The sequence below is a fragment of the Ranitomeya variabilis genome, chromosome 1 (assembly GCF_051348905.1).
Source record: "Ranitomeya variabilis isolate aRanVar5 chromosome 1, aRanVar5.hap1, whole genome shotgun sequence".
In the NCBI taxonomy this organism is placed as follows: Eukaryota; Metazoa; Chordata; class Amphibia; order Anura; family Dendrobatidae; genus Ranitomeya; species Ranitomeya variabilis.
Genome location: NC_135232.1, coordinates 736,150,253 through 736,161,377, shown reverse-complemented (window position 1 = coordinate 736,161,377; position 11,125 = coordinate 736,150,253). Strand labels below are relative to the sequence as shown.

Genomic DNA, 11,125 nt, shown 5'->3' with positions numbered 1-11,125 from the left:
AGGAAGCTGGGCAGAGAGCGGGAAAGGCACGCGCAAGGAACAGAGCAGCATGAGCAGCGGTCAGAGCAGGGTGCAGCTGTGCTCCGGGAGAGAGAGAGAGCTCCCGGTCAGAGGACAAATACAGAGAGATTGCCCAGAAAGACTGCATCTTGTGAGTACATGAAAGCGGACTCTGCTGTGACTGGAGAGGGGCGCTTTGAGACCCGTGCAGAGACATTGGCTCGTGCAGAGACTGTGACCCCCTGGTACCCGCGGTATCAGTATAGAGACTGTGACCCCTGGTACCCAAGGTATCAGTGCAGAGCCCCTGATTCCTGGTGAGAGACTTAACAGTGCAGAGCCCCTGATTCCTGGTGAGAGACTTAACAGTGCAGAGCCCCTGATTCCTGGTGAGAGACTTAATAATAGACTGACCATCGTTTTCCCAGGATAGGCTGTGCTGTAAAAGCTAAACACTCAGAGCCTGTGCATATCACATTAACTCCCGAAACCCCAGGCAGCGGGCCCCTAGAGACTACTCAGCCCAAGGACAACAGAGGGACGACAAGTGCCGCTGTTTCTCGGCGCCTACTTTGGAGAAGACGACCCTTCAAGCAAGTCCTCATCAGACTGATAAGTGTTCTTTTCTCAAGAAATCCTGCTTACTTCTGTAACACTGTTTGACTCCCATATTTTTGCACTGTTTTATTGCTAGTTATATTCCATTGCTTCCTCCCTGCGAGGAGAACCTGATTCCTGTTATTAAACCCCTCAACTGTTGGTCTGTCTGTTCTGTGGTGACAAACTCAGTACCTGCATACTATTACAACCGCAGCTCTGGGAGGCTATTCTGACTTCATGCAAAGAAATACAAGCAGAAAGTCTCTAAAAACTCACAAGTTCAATGGATGCAAGAATTGTGAAGGTGATATCAAAGAAGGGTTCCTATGGTAACATGTGACTTGGCCTGTTAGTATGTTTTGGAGTTAAATAGCTTTTTTGTTCAGTGAATGTGACCTCCTAATGCTGCAAATTCCACAAATGAGCATTTTCAGTTCTTTAAAACATATCAAATGTTTAGAAATTCTACTGTGCCTAATAATTTGGAACAGTGCATTTTGAGTTTTTATTCATTTTGGAGATTATACTGTTATCATTGGGAGGTTTCTTCAATAAAATTCGATGTATAATCTAACGGGTGATGACTTTTATTAGACTGACTGTCATTTGCACCGACCATTTAGGAAAATCCGAGAAAAATATAATTTGCATAATAATTTGGAACATGGTGTAGTAGTTATGTTCTTGTAGATAGTGGGCAGTATTATAGTAGTTATATTCCTGTACATCAGAGGCAGTATTATAGTAGTTACATTCTTTTAAAGAGGGGCAGCATTACTGTAGTTATATTCTTGTACATAGGGGAAGTATTACAGTAGTTATATTCTTGTACATAGGGGCAGTATTATAGTAGTTATATTCTTGTACATAGGGGCAGCATTACTGTAGTTATATTCTTGTACATAGGGGAAGTATTACAGTAGTTATATTCTTGTACATATTGGCAGTATTACTGTAGTTATATTCTTGTACATAGATGAGGTATTATTCTGTAGTAGTTATATTCTTGTACGTAGAGCAGTATTATAGTAGTTATATTCTTGTTCATAGAGGGCAGTATTATAGTAGTTATATTATTGTACATAGGAGCAGTATTATAGTAGTTATATTCTTGTATAAAGGAGTAGTATTGTAGTAGTTATATTCTTGTACATAGAGCAGTATTATAGTACTTGAAAAAAAATAAGTCCAGGGCTGTATGTCCATACAATCCATTTTCTTTTAACCCATAGCTTCAAATAACATTAAAACAATTAATTATTTTAATGTCTGGACTATGAATTAATTGTTTTAATATTATTTGAAGCTATGGATTAAAAGAAAATGGATTTTATGGACATACAGCGCTGGACTTATTTCTTTCAAGTTCTGAAAAACTTGCTGCACAACAGGATCCGTGCGCTCTAGGAGGCGGTGAGGAGACACTAATCTCCCTTTTTTGTATTTTTTCTGTATTATAGTAGGTATATTCTTGTTCGTAGAGGGCAGTACTATAGTAGTTATACTTTTGCATATAGGAGCATTATTATAGTAGCTATATTTTTGAACATAGGGGTAGTATCATAGTAGTTACATTTTTGAACACACGGCGCAGTATTATTTTAGCTATGTTCTTGTACATTGAGAGCAGTATTATTGTAGTTATATTCGTTTATATAGGGGCAGTATTATAGTAGTTATATTCTAGTACATATGGGGCAGTGTTATACTAGTTATTCTCTTGTATATAGGGAGCAGTATTATAATACTTATATTCCTGTACTTAGGGGCAGTATTATAGTAGTTATATTCTTGTACTTAGGGGCAGTATTATAAGAGTATTTTTCCTGTACATAGGGGCAGTATTTTGGTAGCTATATTCTTGCTGATAGGGGCAGTATTATTTTAGGTATGTTATTGTGCATAGGAGCAGCGTTATTGTAGTTATATTCTTGTGCATAGAGGCAGTGTTATTGTAGTTATCATTGTACAAGGAATAATATAAGGGTATGTGTACACGTTGCGGATTTGCCTGTGGAATTTTCTGCACGGATTCTTCCTCTCTTGGCAGAAAACGCAGTTGAAAACTCATGCAGATTTGATGCATTTTTTATGCGGATTTTCATGCATTTTTCTTATGCGGATTTGTATGTGTTTTCGTAGGCTAAATAAAGATATATTATTTAACAAAAAAAAAGAATTGTGATGTAATTTCCTTGTCCAACCTCTTCTTTTACATACGAGTACTCCATTGAAGAATAATGTTTACACACACAGATAGATAGATATATCTGTAGATAATTGCAAAAAGAGTTAAGAGCAGCACCAAAAAAAAACAAAAAGAAAAATTAGGGTGCAGAGCCCCCCAGGCATGTACCAAACCTTGTCATAGGGATCCAAAAATCAGAGGCAGCACACCATTATAAGTTGAAATTTTTAAAGGTGCTTAAATTTAATAGCCCATTATGGCGATGTTTCGGCCCATGGAGAGCCTTTCTCAAGGTTTGAGAAAGGCTCTCCATGAGACGAAATGTCGCCATAATGGGCTATTAAATTTAAGCACCTTTAAAAATGTCAACTTATAATGGTGTGCTGCCTCTGATTTTTGGATCCCTATATCTGTAGATAGATAGATAGATAATAGATAGATATATCTATAGATAGATAGATAGATAGATAGATAGATAATACCAAGACGATGTCTAGTAATAAACATAATAAAATGGTACATAAAGAGTTAAATACTGTAAAGACAAACACACACAAAATCTGCATTAGGCCGGGGTCACACTTGTGAGAAACTCGCGCGAGTCTTGCACCTCAATACCCGGCACTGCCGCTGGCACTCAGACCAGAGCGTTCAGCTGCATAGAAATACATGTATCCGCATACTCTGGTCCCGAGTGCCGGCGGCAGTGCCGGTTATTGATGTGCGAGACTCGTGCGAGTTTGTTGAAAGTATGACCCTGGCCTTAAATGCAATATCTGTTTAATTAAAAAAAAAAAGGAAAAAAATGGCGTGGGCTCCCGTACAAGTTTCCAAACCAGAGAGGGAAAGCTGGCGACTGGGGGCAGATGTTTACAGCCTGAGAAGGGTGTAATACCCATGGATCTTTCTAGGCTATTAATATCATCTCACAGCTGTAAACTTAGCCTTTACTGGAGAGTAAAATAGGGGAGCCCCAAAAAAATTATATGGGGCCCCCCTATAATTAACCCCTGTCTACCATTGGATGGGATAGTACGTTCAATGGCAGTACCCCTGTTTGATGTGGGCTCCGGCTGTGAGCACGCATCAAAGCCGGGACATGTCAGCTATTTTGAATAGCTGACATGTGCCTACAATAGGCACGGGTGGATCGTGATTAACTAGTTAAATGCTGCTGTCAAACTCTGACAGCGGCATTTAACAAGGGCTTCCGGCCATCCAGCTGGAAATGCGTGCACCGATGACCCCCCGTCACATGATCAGGGGTTATCGGCACGTCGGCATGACGACCAGAGGTCTCACCTCTATGGTTGCTGATGCTGGATTGCTATGAGTGCCACCCTGTGGCCGGCGCTCATAGCAAGGCTGCAATTCTGCTACATAGAGGCGATCTGAGCATCGCCTCTATGTAGCAGAGCTGATCAAGTTGTGGCAGCTTCTAGCCTCCCATGGAGGCTATTGAAGCATGCCAAAAGTAAAAAAAAAATGTAAAGAAAAAAAAAAAATATATATATAAAAGTTCAAATCACCCCCCTTTCACCCCATTCAAAATAAAACAATAAAAGAAAATCAAACCTCTGTATATTTTGGTATCACTGCATTCAGAATCGCCCAATCTATCAATAAAAAAGGAGTAACCTGATCGCCATACGGCGTAGCTTGAAAAAAATCAAAACACCAGAATTACGCTTTTTTGATCGCCGCGTCATAGCATTAAAATGCAATAATGAGTGACCAAAAGAACGTATCTGCATCAAAATGGTATAATTAAAAATGGCAGCTCGGCATGCAAAAACAAAAACCCCACCCAACCCCAGATCACGAATAATGGAGGCGCTACGTATTTCGGAAAATTGCGCTATTTTTTTTTTTTTTTTTAGCAAAGTTTTGAATTTTTTTTCACTACTTAGATAAAAAAGATCCTAGACCTTTCTGTGAACTCGTAGTGACTTGGAGAATTATATTGGCATATTGGCTGGTCGGTTTTAACATTTAGTAAACCTAGAAACAAAACAAAACAAAAAAACCAATGTGTGGGATTGCACTTTTTTGCAATTTCACCGCACTTGGAATTTGTTTCCCATTTCCTAGTACACGAACGACATGGTAAAACCAATGTTCCACAAAAAATAAGCTTTCACATAGCCATATTGACAGAAAAATAAAAAAGTTATGGCTCTGGGAAGGAGGGGAGTAAAAAAGAAAATGCAAAACCGAAAAAAGCTCCGGGGGTTAAGGGGTTAATAATCAGAAAAGGCTATGCAGACAGCTGCGGGCTGATATTAATAGCCTAGGAAGGGGCCATGGATATTGCCCCCCAGGCTACAAACACCAGCTCTCAGCTACCCCAGAAATGGAGCATCTCTAAGCTGTACCAAATCTGGCATGTAGCCTCTCTCTTCCCACTTGCCTTGTATCGGTGGCAAGTGGGGTAATAGTTGTGGGGTTGATGTCACCTCTGTATTGTAAGGTGACATCAAGCCCATGGATTAGTAATGGAGAGGCACCAATAAGACACATATCCATTGCTAATCCTATAGTTGTTATGGAGCGCCCCCTTGGGCCGTGGGGTACTTGGTACCGGGTCCTTCGGTTCAGAGGGGGATGTCACGGTGGCTGACCTGGTCCGTGGCCCTTGGGGCATCCGTGTAAAAGGGAAAGGTCTTTAAAGGGAATGTTCGTGACGCCACCTGTGGTATTTGGTCAGGGTGACCGACGCTGCTAAGGGGTCCTCTGGGGTGATGTTATGGCAGCTAGATGGTATACCTTCCCACAAGTGAAGTATGTCCCCAGGGCTTCCCAGTGTGTAGATGGTGGATGGTGAGAGGCGCAGTGAAGAACAAGGACACAAGGTTGCAGTCTCTTTACCTTTTACTGAAAGCTTAAGCATCCACAGTCCAGAGCACAGACCACGGGGCAGGCAGAGTCCGGCCGGTTTGGAGGCAAGTCCAGAGTCCCCTTATCCAGGTAGAAATCAGTAGCCTTCCTCTAGTGCCGTATGTTGTAGTACCTTACTGCTAAGCTTCTCATAAGGTCCTCACAACTGTTGAAGATGTTTCAGATGTTATGTCTCTCTCTCTGTCCCCCGGATAGGATAAAACAAACCCGTATGACCGGTGGCTTGAGGCTTTTTTCAGGGACTCTATCATGCCCCGGCCTCTAAGCAGTGCCACCTTGCCTCCTGGGAGTAGGGGCGGACAGGTAACGTGAAATTAGCTGTACTGCTGGTTTCTGGAGCAAGGCATAAAGGAATGTTGCTCCCTCGGTGTTCTGGCTACCGGGATCTTGCGCCTCAGAAGGAGGCAGCCTGTGCAGGGCATAACTCCTCTGATATCCACTCCTTTGCTACGACTTCTTCACCCTCTCTACAATACAGTTCTCTTTCTGTGTCTCTTCCTGGGAAGCTGCCGCATTCAGGGCAGGCGCAGCTCCGTGTCCTTCTGTCTCGGCCTCTGACAGGATCCCACCCCTGTCAGGGACCAACTACCTGAGCAAAGCTCAGCCAGCAACTGACTAACTTCCTCCCCAGGCAACCAGTTTTACCTAAATGTGAGGAGTACCCTAATAAATAGGAGCATAGCTCCCCCTGGTGGCCTGGAATGTGTTGCATGTTTGTGATACCAGGATTCGGTTGTCATTCTTTGTCTCCAAACGCAACATCACTCCCCCCTAGAGGAGAATGATATTACTGCAACGACCAGGACTCTGGGGCGCTACAGTTCCATGTTAAATAAAGACACAGCCAGAAAAAAGGATTTTAATGAAATAAAACACCACCCAGTTTCCCATATTTACTATACGCCTAATTCCTGTAACACCCTAGTTCTCCTGAAAAAAATAAATAAACCAACACAAATACTCCCTGTTCTAATGTAATCCATTTAATAACGAGTGTCCCACGATGATCTCCCATGAGATGTTGTAGTGAAGAACAAGACGTGCACTCTCGCTACTACTGGTGCCGACTGAACATGGAGGGATTCTCCAGAATGTAGTCCTGTACAGCAACAGTCGCACTCAAGAAAGAAGTCTTCAGAATTTTTGTTAGCCAAAAAAACGTGTTTTTTTTATTGTGAACAAACACCAAATTTGAAGGTATCACCGCAGTGTTTCAAGGTAACGTTTCGACCCACTGGGTCTTTCTCAAACCTTACTGAAACAAAAACAAAATATAAAAGGTATCACAAAACATGAGCACATAACATATTACAAAGAATACATATTTACAAATATAGAGTCCCCTAAATAAAGATCGCGTATTGTCGCCATAATAGTGGACAAGACGACAGTATTGCAAGACCCATCAAGTTATTGAAGAGATACGATGGTAGGAAACATCAGGATTGTGATCGGGCGTGTCTTGGAATGGCAGTCAAATGTCTATAGGATATCTGTGTAGCAGTGGCTACATGAGCGGGGGGCACCGCGGAAGCACTATCATAAGGAGACACCCACTATGGTTAAATCAGTCAATATCTTGGACAAATCAGTATCCTGTATGAGAACAGTGATCAGAAGAGGACAATGGTATGCAAAACCAGTATTAGGCAAACACAATACCCTGATGTAGTAATGCAGAAGAAAATAGTAACATAAAGGAAATAGTAACATAAAGGAAAGCATGGAATACCCAGGTGGTGGACACTGCTAGAGGCTAGGAACTGACCTTACAAAAGTAGATACCGAGAGGAGGGCACAAATCCCTGGAGAGGTGCAGGAGTCCCGTTAGGGGCTATGGGAAGAAAGCCACAGCGGTAAATATACTGACACAGGATGGGAGTCCCAAGCAAGAAGAAAAAGGAGGGCAGGTATAATTACCTATAACTTAGTAGTTACTGGTGTCTGCGGTGGTGGTGTGTATGGGAGACCAAGGAGAGAAGCGCCTTTTTGTACGAGGCGGCAGGAAGTGTGAAACGTGGGGTGCGCAGGCGCACTGGTGCGGTGAGCAGAGAGAGGTCTGGAATGCTAGGGGCCAGAGAACCAAGTAGCACATGCGCAATGTGAGTCAATCTGCGCTGGGAGCAAGGGGCGGTAATCCCAGTGGGAGTCGTCTGCGCAGGTGCACTAAGTAGCGGTGAGACCTAGGGCACTAAGGGGAAAATGTTAGTGACGGTGCATACATAGTAATGGGACGGAGAATGCGGTGACCCTAATGATGACGTAGCACCATGTGAGAGATAAGAAGCCCTAAAAACTAAATGCGCTATAAGCGCTGATGATACGGAGTAAAGAAACAGGAGGGACCTAGTGTGCGGGCAGAATAATGTAAAGCCAGATACGAACCTAGAAGGGGAGTAGGTAGCGTTGAGTAGGAATTGTATAGTCAGGCTGAAGAAAAAATGATTGTATAGTGTAATATGAAAACCTTGGAAAATAGGTTGTATAATAAACCCTGAGGAACAGTTAAATAAATCAATGCAACGAAAAAATCAAGATTAAAAATTGAAAATTAATAATGATAATACAAATTAAAAATATGGAAAATAATGTAATAATAGAAATAATGATAAAAATAAAATCAAAATAAATAGTTTAGTAAAGAGGAAATGAAAGAAGATACATATCCACTACCTGCATGGGTATTACATAAGTTTAGAGTTTAGTTGCAATAATGAAAATATGGTTACTTGAATGTAAAGTCCAGTTCTCTGTTGAGGCCTCTTGGGGCCAATGTTTGAAGGGTGTAAATCCAGTAGGCCTCCCTTTCTTTAAATCGTTTGATGTGGTTTCCACCTCTTCGAGGCCGCTCGACTTGTTCGATCACTTGCACTCTCAGTTATATTCTTATACATAGGAGCAGTATATTCTTGTACATAGGGTCAGTATTATAGTAGTTATATTCTTGTACATAGGGACAGTATTATAGTAGTTATATTCTTGTACATAGAGGCAGTATTACAGTAGCTATATTCTTGTACATAGGGACAGTATTATAGTAGTTATATTCTTGTACATAGGAGCAGTATTATAGTAGTTATATTCTTGTACATAGGGACAGTATTATAGTAGTTATATTCTTGTACATAGAGGCAGTATTACAGTAGCTATATTCTTGTACATAGAGGCAGTATTATAGTAGATATATTCTTGTACATAGGGGCAGTATTATAGTAGTTATATTCTTGTACATAGGGGGCAGTATTATAGTAGTTATATTCTTGTACATAGGGGCAGTATTATAGTAGTTATATTCTTGTACATAGGGTCAGTATTATAGTAGTTATATTCTTGTACATAGAGGCAGTATTACAGTAGCTATATTCTTGTACATAGGGACAGTATTATAGTAGTTATATTCTTGTACATAGGAGCAGTATTATAGTAGTTATATTCTTGTACATAGGGGTCAGTATTATAGTAGTTATATTCTTGTACATAGAGGCAGTATTACAGTAGCTATATTCTTGTACATAGGGACAGTATTATAGTAGTTATATTCTTGTACATAGAGGCAGTATTACAGTAGCTATATTCTTGTACAAAGGGGGCAGTATTATAGTAGTTATATTCTTGTACATAGAGGCAGTATTATAGTAGATATATTCTTGTACATAGGGGCAGTATTATAGTAGTTATATTCTTGTACATAGGGGCAGTATTATAGTAGTTATATTCTTGTACATAGGGGCAGTATTATAGTAGTTATATTCTTGTACATAGGGGCAGTATTATAGTAGTTATATTCTTGTACATAGGAGCAGTATTATAGTAGTTATATTCTTTTATCTAGGGGCAGTATTATAGTAGTTATATTCTTGTACATAGGGGGCAGTATTATAGTAGTTATATTCTTAAACATAGGAGCAGTATTATAGTAGTTATATTCTTGTACATAGCGGCAGTATTATAGTAGTTATATTTTATTACATAGGAGCTGTATTATAGTAGTGATTTTCACATAGCTGGCATTACTATACTACGGTAGTAGTCTTGTAGTAGTATTATTTTTGTAAGTCATAGCAGTTATATTATTATAATCTAATGAGCATTAGTTTAGTATTTTTTTTTATTTCTTTTTTTATCCATATGGCTATAATGGATTTTTCATAAAGTATTGAAACTTTAGATACTTCTTAAGGTCTTTGGTCGTTCATAACATAAGAACGTCACACATTGCTATTTACTGCTTAATTGAAGCATTTCCAGCAATATCTGTTACATATGATGTCAGAAAGAAAAAGTTTTGCTTAGCGCTGTGTACAAAAATGACTTTGCCTGAAAATATGATAATTAGCTTTTGCAAAAGTGTTGCTGCTACTCAGTTGCCAAAATTGTCTATATCTCAACTCTTCCTACTTTCTTTATCTTGATCATTCACACTGTGATCACTGTGAGCTTCGGTGCATCTGTCAAGAATATGAGATGCTTCGTAAACACAGGGTGCAGTTCTGTGTGACAGCCGGCTCGGTACACTTCCATTTACTGTATTATGTAACGTATTGCATTATATAACTATTTACAGTCACATCCACTATAATGAACTGGAAGCGAATGGAAACTTTTTTGAAAACATACTATTAGGAACAACATGAAATAACGTTTTCTGTCTAACTTCAGCCTTCACGTAAGAATCTTGATACGTATACATTATGACATGCTACAAGAAAAACAAACTCATTGACTCTGGGAACATGTGGTCCAGAAAATTCCGAAAACAAAATAATTGGATCAGGTGCAAAAACCATTGAACCAGTAAAGGGAGAGGAAGTTTTAGATAATCTTAGATGGTCTTGGTCCATCATAGTAAGGCCATATTTTGGCTTATAATAGAAGGCCTTGAATAGGGGTCCTTCCTTCATGTCTCTAATAGGCTATGTGGAAAGCGATTGCCTTGATTAAACATTCACAAAACTTTTTGACTTGCATTCATTTTAAGAAATATCCTAATAAAGCTGCCAACTGGTCCAACATATTGCAGAACTAAAATTTCAACTATATTAATTAATGATGAGCGAATATACTCGTTACTCGAGATTTCTCGAGCAAGCTCGGGGGTCCTCCGAGTATTTTTTAGTACTCGGAGATTTAGTTTTCTTGCCGCAGCTGAATGATTTACATCTGTTAGCGAGCATAAGTACATGTGGGGGTTGCCTGGTTGCTAGGGAATCCCCACATGTACTTATGCTGGCTACCAGATGTAAATCATTCAGCTGCGGCAATAAAAACTAAATCTCCAAGCACTAAAAAATACTCGGAGGACCCCCGAGCGTGCTCGGGAAATCTCGGGTAACGAGTATATTCGCTCATCACTAATTAATGGATCATCAACCTCAAGGGGATTTGGATTCTCAAGTAGAAATCTTTTGGCCACCATTTGACCAAGTCTTGCCTACTATT

The 11,125-nt window shown here is 40.2% G+C and overlaps 1 long non-coding RNA gene across 1 annotated transcript; it reads right to left on the bottom strand.

Annotated features, from left to right (window-relative positions):
• Positions 1-6,128: 6,128 nt before the first annotated feature.
• LOC143764765 (uncharacterized) lies at positions 6,129-7,685 on the bottom strand. The gene is made up of 3 exons (XR_013213266.1): positions 7,607-7,685; positions 7,455-7,520; positions 6,129-6,941 (listed from the first exon to the last, which is right to left on the bottom strand). It is a non-coding gene; the product is annotated as an uncharacterized LOC143764765 (long non-coding RNA).
• Between the last annotated feature and the right edge of the window lie 3,440 nt (positions 7,686-11,125).